A 7,500-nucleotide genomic window follows, 5' to 3' on the forward strand; every position below is an offset into this window, starting at 1 on the left:
TAGAGTGGGGCAAGGGGCACGGTTGAGTACCGGAAGGATGACGTTCGCACACGGGGAAGTCGAGTGCCGGGCCGCTGAAAGCGAGCAGGGTGCCACCGACTCTTCGGGCCCACTCGGAGGCTGATATCTCAGGAAGGCCGAGGCCGATTTCCTCCGGGTATGGCTCGTTGCGTGCGGCAGGAGGAGGCGCAGCGTACGGTACCGAGCACTGGGAGGTGCGATGCTGCCCGCCGGAGTGACAGCGAAAGGCTGCGCACCGCTTTCCGCCTGCTAACTCGGCGTCCGTGAGACCGACCGACTTCGCTTTACCGCCGGAGCTAGAGTGGGGCAAGGGGCACGGTTGGGTACCGGAACGATCACGTTCGCACACCGGGAAGTCGAGTGCCGGGTCTCGAAACGGAGCCGGGTCGGCCCAATTTAAAACGGAGAATAGAGTGCTGCCCTCTGCGGGTGAAAACCTGGAAGTACGTTGGTTAATGATTTCCAGTTCACCCCGCTTGGTCAGGCCCACTCGGAGGCGGATAACTCCGGAACGCCGAGGCCGATTTCCTCCGGGTATGGCTCGTTGCGTGCGGCAGGAGGCGGCGCAGCGTACGGTACCGAGCACTCGGAGATGCGGTGCTGCCCGCCGGAGTGACAGCGAAAGGCTGCGCACCGCTTTCCGCCTGGTAACTCGGCGTCCGTGAGACCGACCGACTCCGCTTTAGCACCGGAGCTAGAGTGGGGCAAGGGGCACCGAAGGGTACCGGAACGATCACGTTCGCATACCGGGAAGTCGAGTGACGGGCCGCTGAAAGCGAGCAGGGTGCCACCGCTCGGGGCCCCGGTTTGTCCGTCCCACCCGGAGGCCCATATCTCCGGAAGGCACAGGCCGATTTCCTCCGGGTATGGCTCGTTGTGTGCGGCCGGACCAGGCGCAGCGGACGGTACCGAGCACTGGGAGGTGCGATGCTGCCCGCCGGAGTGACAGCGAAAGGCTGCGCACCGCTTTCCGCCTGCTAACTCGGCGTCCGTGAGACCGACCGACTCCGCTTTACCGCCGGAGCTAGAGTGGGGCAAGGGGCACGGTTGAGTACCGGAAGGATGACGTTCGCACACCGGGAAGTCGACTAGCGGGCCGCCGAAAGCGAGCTCGGGGCCCCGGTTTGTCCGTCCCACCCGGAGGCCCATATCTCCGGAAGGCACAGGCCGATTTCCACCGGGTATGGCTCGTTGTGTGCGGCCGGACCAGGCGCAGCGGACGGTACCGAGCACTCGGAGGTCGGGCGCTGCCCGCCGGAGGTACAGCGAAAGGCTGCAAACCACTTTCCGCCGCCTCCCTCCGCGGGCGTGAGACCGACGGTCGTCGGGTTTAGTTCCGCGGCTAGAGCAGGACGAGGGGCAGCGAACGGTACCGGAACGAACCCGGTCGCACACCGGGAAGTCGAGTGCCGGGTCTCGAAACGGAGCCGGGTCGGCCCAGTTTAAAACGGAGAAGAGAGTGCTGCCCTCTGCGGGTGAAAACATGGAAGTACGTTGGTTAATGATTTCCAGTTCACCCCGCTTGGTCAGGCCCACTCGGAGGCGGATAACTCCGGAACGCCGAGGCCGATTTCCTCCGGGTATGGCTCGTTGCGTGCGGCAGGAGGAGGCGCAGCGTTCGGTACCGAGCACTCGGAGGTGCGGTGCTGCCCGCCGGAGTGACAGCGAAAGGCTGCGCACCCCTTTCCGCCTGCTAACTCGGCGTCCGTGAGACCGACCGACTCCGCTTTAGCACCGGAGCTAGAGTGGGGCAAGGGGCACCGAAGGGTACCGGAACGATGACGTTCGCACACCGGGAAGTCGAGTGCCGGGCCGCCGAAAGCGAGCAGGGTGCCACCGCTCGGGGCCCCGGTTTGTCCGTCCCACCCGGAGGCCCATATCTCCGGAAGGCACAGGCCGATTTCCTCCGGGTATGGCTCGTTGTGTGCGGCCGGACCAGGCGCAGCGGACGGTACCGAGCACTCGGAGGTCGGGCGCTGCCCGCCGGAGGTACAGCGAAAGGCTGCAAACCACTTTCCGCCGCCTCCCTCCGCGGGCGTGAGACCGACGGTCGTCGGGTTTAGTTCCGCGGCTAGAGCAGGACGAGGGGCAGCGAACGGTACCGGAACGAACCCGGTCGCACACCGGGAAGTCGAGTGCCGGGTCTCGAAACGGAGCCGGGTCGGCCCAGTTTAAAACGGAGAAGAGAGTGCTGCCCTCTGCGGGTGAAAACATGGAAGTACGTTGGTTAATGATTTCCAGTTCACCCCGCTTGGTCAGGCCCACTCGGAGGCGGATAACTCCGGAACGCCGAGGCCGATTTCCTCCGGGTATGGCTCGTTGCGTGCGGCAGGAGGAGGCGCAGCGTTCGGTACCGAGCACTCGGAGGTGCGGTGCTGCCCGCCGGAGTGACAGCGAAAGGCTGCGCACCCCTTTCCGCCTGCTAACTCGGCGTCCGTGAGACCGACCGACTCCGCTTTAGCACCGGAGCTAGAGTGGGGCAAGGGGCACCGAAGGGTACCGGAACGATGACGTTCGCACACCGGGAAGTCGAGTGCCGGGCCGCCGAAAGCGAGCAGGGTGCCACCGCTCGGGGCCCCGGTTTGTCCGTCCCACCCGGAGGCCCATATCTCCGGAAGGCACAGGCCGATTTCCTCCGGGTATGGCTCGTTGCGTGCGGCCGGACCAGGCGCAGCGGACGGTACCGAGCACTCGGAGGTCGGGCGCTGCCCGCCGGAGGTACAGCGAAAGGCTGCAAACCACTTTCCGCCGCCTCCCTCCGCGGGCGTGAGACCGACGGTCGTCGGGTTTGTTTCCGCGGCTAGAGCAGGACGAGGGGCAGCGAACGGTACCGGAAGGAACCCGGTCGCACACCGGGAAGTCGACTAGCGGGCCGCCGAAAGCGAGCACGGGGCCCCGGTTTGTCCGTCCCACCCGGAGGCCCATATCTCTGGAAGGCACAGGCCGATTTCCACCGGGTATGGCTCGTTGTGTGCGGCAGGACCAGGCGCAGCGGACGGTACCGAGCACTCGGAGGTCGGGCGCTGCCCGCCGGAGGTACAGCGAAAGGCTGCAAACCACTTTCCGCCACCTCCCTCCGCGGGCGTGAGACCGACGGTCGTCGGGTTTGTCTCCGCGGCTAGAGCAGGACGAGGGGCAGCGAACGGTACCGGAACGAACCCGGTCGCACACCGGGAAGTCGACCAGCGGGCCGCCGAAAGCGTGCTCGGGTCCCCGGTTTGTCTGTCCCACCCGGAGGCTGATATCTGAGGAAGTCCGAGGCCGATTTCCTCCGGCTAACTCGGCGGGCAATGTGTCCCCCCCCCCACCATCTTCGGCTGATTACCGTGGCTGGACCGGATCAAGGAGCAACGGAACCGTGCCAGAACGACGTCGGTCGGACGGCGTGAACTGATAGTGCCGAGGCCGGAAACCGAGCCGGAAATGTGCACCGATTTATTGGTCCCACTCGCAGGCCCATATCTCCGGAAGGCCGAGGCCGATTTCCTCCGGGTATGGTTCGCTGCGTGCAGCCGGAAGGGGAGCAGCGGACGGCACTGAGCAGCCGGAGGTGCGGCGCTGCCCGCCGGAGCTGCAAGCGAAAGGCTGCGCACCGCTTTCCGCTGGCTAACTCGGCGGCCGTCAGGCCGACCGACTCCGCTTCAGCACGGGAGCTGGAGTCGGGCAAGGGGCACCGAAGGGTACCGGAAGGATCACGTTCGGACACCGGGAAGTCGAGTGCCGGGCCGCCGAAAGCGAGCTCGGGGCCCCGGTTTGTCCGTCCCACCCGGAGGCCCATATCTCGAGAAGGCACAGGCCGATTTCCTCCGGGTTTGGCTCGCTGCGTGCGGCCGGACGAGGCGCAGCGAACGGTACCGAGCACTCGGAGGTGCGGCGCTGCCCGCCGGAGGTACAGCGAAAGGCTGCAAACCGCTTTCCGCCTCCTCTCCCCTCGGGCGTGAGACCGACGGTCGTCTGGTTTGCTTCCGCGGCAAGAGCAGGACGAGGGGCACCGAGCGGTACCAGAACGAACCCGGTCGCACACCGGGATGTGGAGTGCCCGGCCCAAACCCGCTACCCCCCCCCCCCCCCCAACACCCGAAAGCGAGCCCCGGTTTGTGGATTAAAAGTGAAGCGGCAAAGATTTGTAAAACAGCGTGAAATGATGAACCAGAAGCCCAAAGTAATGGTGGGAATAAAAGTTCCAAAATGTGAAATGGTGAACCAGAAGTTGTGTGAACTGTTTAACCCAAAGTGGCAAAAATGGATTAAAAGGGGTGAAATGATCGACCGCAAAGCAGGGCAAGCATTAAACAAAAGCAGCAGCATTTTTTAAAAAGGGACAAATGGTTTACCAGAATCCCAAAAGAATGCTCAGAGACTTAAGTCCCAAAGGGGAAATGGTTAACCAGTAGCTGGGTGAACTGCTTAACCCAAAGTGGGAAAAAGGATAAAAAAGGGGTGAACTGATCAACCAGAAGTCGACAACAATGTGCGGCGATTAAGTCTGAAAGAGGGAAAGGTTGACCGGAAAGCAGGGAAATGATTAAACAAAAGCAGAAAAATTCAGTAAAAAGGGGCAAGTGGTGAACCAGAAGTTGGGTGAACTGCTTAACCAAAAGTGGGAAAGAGGATTAAAAGGGGAGAAATGTTGAACCAGATGTCGAAAACAATGCGCGGCGATGAAGTCTGAAAGAGGAAAAGGTTGACCGCAAAGCAGGGAAAGGATTAAACAGAAGCAGCAATATCTTTTAAAAAGGGACAAATGGTGAACCAGAATCCCAAAAGAATGCTCAGAGACTTAAGTCCCAAAGGGGCAAATGGTTAACCAGAAGCTGGGTGAACTGTTTAACCAAAAGTGGGAAAAAGGATTAAAATGTTGTGAAATGATTAACCAGAAGGCGAAAGCCAAGTGCGGCGGCGAAGTCCTAAAGGGGAAAAGGTTGACCATAAAGCAGGGAAATGATTAAACAAAAGCGGAAAAATTCAGTAAGAAGGGGCAAATGGTTAACCAGAAGTTGGGTGAACTGCTTAACCAAAAGTGGGAAAAAGGATTAAAAGGGGAGAAATGTTTAACCAGATGTCGAAAACAATGCGCGGCGATGAAGTCTGAAAGAGGAATAGGTCGACCGCAAAGCAGGGAAATGATTAAACAAAAGCAGAAAAATTCAGTAAAAAGGGGCAAATGGTGAACCAGAAGCTGGGTGAACTGCTTAACCAAAAGTGGGAAAAAGGATTAAAAGGGGAGAAATGTTGAACCAGATGTCGAAAACAAGGTGCGGCGATGAAGTCTGAAAGAGGAATAGGTCGACCGCAAAGCAGGGAAAGGTTTAATCAAAAGCAGCAATATCTTTTAAAAAGGGACAAATGGTGAACCAGAATCACAAAAGAATGCTCAGAGACTTAAGTCCCAAAGGGGAAATGGTTAACCAGTAGCTGGGTGAACTGTCCAACCCAAAGTGGGAAAAAGGATTAAAAGGGGTGAAATGATTAACCAGGAGGCTAAAGCAATGTGCCGCGGTGAAGTCCTAAAGGGGAAAAGGTTGACCAGAAAGCAGGGAAAGCATTAAACAAAAGCGGCAACATTTTTTAAAAAGTGGCAAATGGTTAACCAGAATCCCAAAAGAATGCTCAGAGACTTAAGTCCCAAAGGGGAAATGGTGAACCAGAAGCTGGGTGAACTGGTGAACCAAAAGTGGGAAAAAGGATTAAAAGGGGAGAAATGATTAACCAGGAGGCTGAAGCAATGTGCCGCGGTGAAGTCCTAAAGGGTAAAAGGTTGACAAGAAAGCAGGGAAATGATTAAACCAAAGCGGAAAAATTCAGTATAATGGGGCAAATGGTTAACCAGAAGCTGGGTGAAATGGTTAACCAAAAGTGGCAAAAAAAGATTTAAAGGGGAAAAATGATTAACCAGAAGTCGACAACAATGCTCGGCGATGAAGTCTGAAAGGGGAAAAGGTTGACCAGAAAGCAGGGAAACGATTAAACAAAAGCGGCAACATTTTTTAAAAAGTGGCAAATGGTTAACCAGAATCCCAAAAGAATGCTCAGAGACTAAGTCCCAAAGGGGAAATGGTTAACCAGAAGCTGGGGGAAATGGTTAACCAAAAGTTGCAAAAATGATTAAAAGGGGTGAAATGATTAACCAGGAGGCTGAAGCAATGTGCCGCGGTGAAGTCCTAAAGGGGAAAAGGTTGACCACAAAGCAGGGAAAGCATTAAACAAAAGCGGCAACATTTTTTAAAAATTGGCAAATGATTAACCAGAATCCCAAAAGAATGCTCAGAGACTAAGTCCCAAAGGGGAAATGGTTAACCAGAAGCAGGGGGAAATGGTTAACCAAAAGTTGCAAAAATGATTAAAAGGGGTGAAATGATTAACCAGGAGGCTGAAGCAATGTGCCGCGGTGAAGTCCTAAAGGGGAAAAGGTTGACCACAAAGCAGGGAAAGCATTAAACAAAAGCGGCAACATTTTTAAAAAAGTGGCAAATGATTAACCAGAATCCCAAAAGAATGCTCAGAGACTAAGTCCCAAAGGGGAAATGGTTAACCAGAAGCTGGGGGAAATGGTTAACCAAAAGTTGCAAAAATGATTAAAAGGGGTGAAATGATTAACCAGGAGGCTAAAGCAATGTGCCGCGGTGAAGTCTGAAAGAGGGAAAGGTTGACCAGAAAGCATTAAACAAAAGTGGCAACATTTTAAAATAATTGGCAAATGGTTAACCAGAATCCCAAAAGAATGCTCAGAGACTAAGTCCCAAAGGGGAAATGGTTAACCAGAAGCTGGGGGAAATGGTTAACCAAAAGTTGCAAAAATGATTAAAAGGGGTGAAATGATTAACCAGGAGGCTAAAGCAATGTGCCGCGGTGAAGTCCTAAAGGGGAAAAGGTTGACCAGAAAGCAGGGAAAGCATTAAACAAAAGCGGCAACATTTTTTAAAAAGTGGCAAATGGTTAACCAGAATCCCAAAAGAATGCTCAGAGACCAAGTCCCAAAGGGGAAATGGTTAACCAGAAGCTGGGGGAAATGGTTAACCAAAAGTTGCAAAAATGATTAAAAGGGGTGAAATGATTAACCAGGAGGCTGAAGCAATGTGCCGCGGTGAAGTCTGAAAGAGGGAAAGGTTGACCAGAAAGCATTAAACAAAAGTGGCAACATTTTTTAAAAATTGGCAAATGGTTAACCAGAATCCCAAAAGAATGCTCACAGACTAAGTCCCAAAGGGGAAATGGTTAACCAGAAGCTGGGTGAAATGGTTAACCAAAAGTTACAAAAATGATTAAAAGGGGTGAAATGATCAACCAGAAGTCGAAAACAATGTGCGGCGATGAAGTCCTAAGGTGGAAAAGTTACCCAGAAGGCAGGGAAATGATCAAACGAAAGCAGCCAAAAAATTATTAAAAGAGGGGAACTGATGAACCAAAAGATGAGAAACGGCCCGCAGAGACTAAGTCCAAAACGGGAACTGGTGAACCGGAAATGATTAACCAAAAACT

The sequence above is a fragment of the Heptranchias perlo genome, unplaced genomic scaffold (genome assembly GCF_035084215.1).
Source record: "Heptranchias perlo isolate sHepPer1 unplaced genomic scaffold, sHepPer1.hap1 HAP1_SCAFFOLD_274, whole genome shotgun sequence".
NCBI classification, from domain to species: Eukaryota; Metazoa; Chordata; class Chondrichthyes; order Hexanchiformes; family Hexanchidae; genus Heptranchias; species Heptranchias perlo.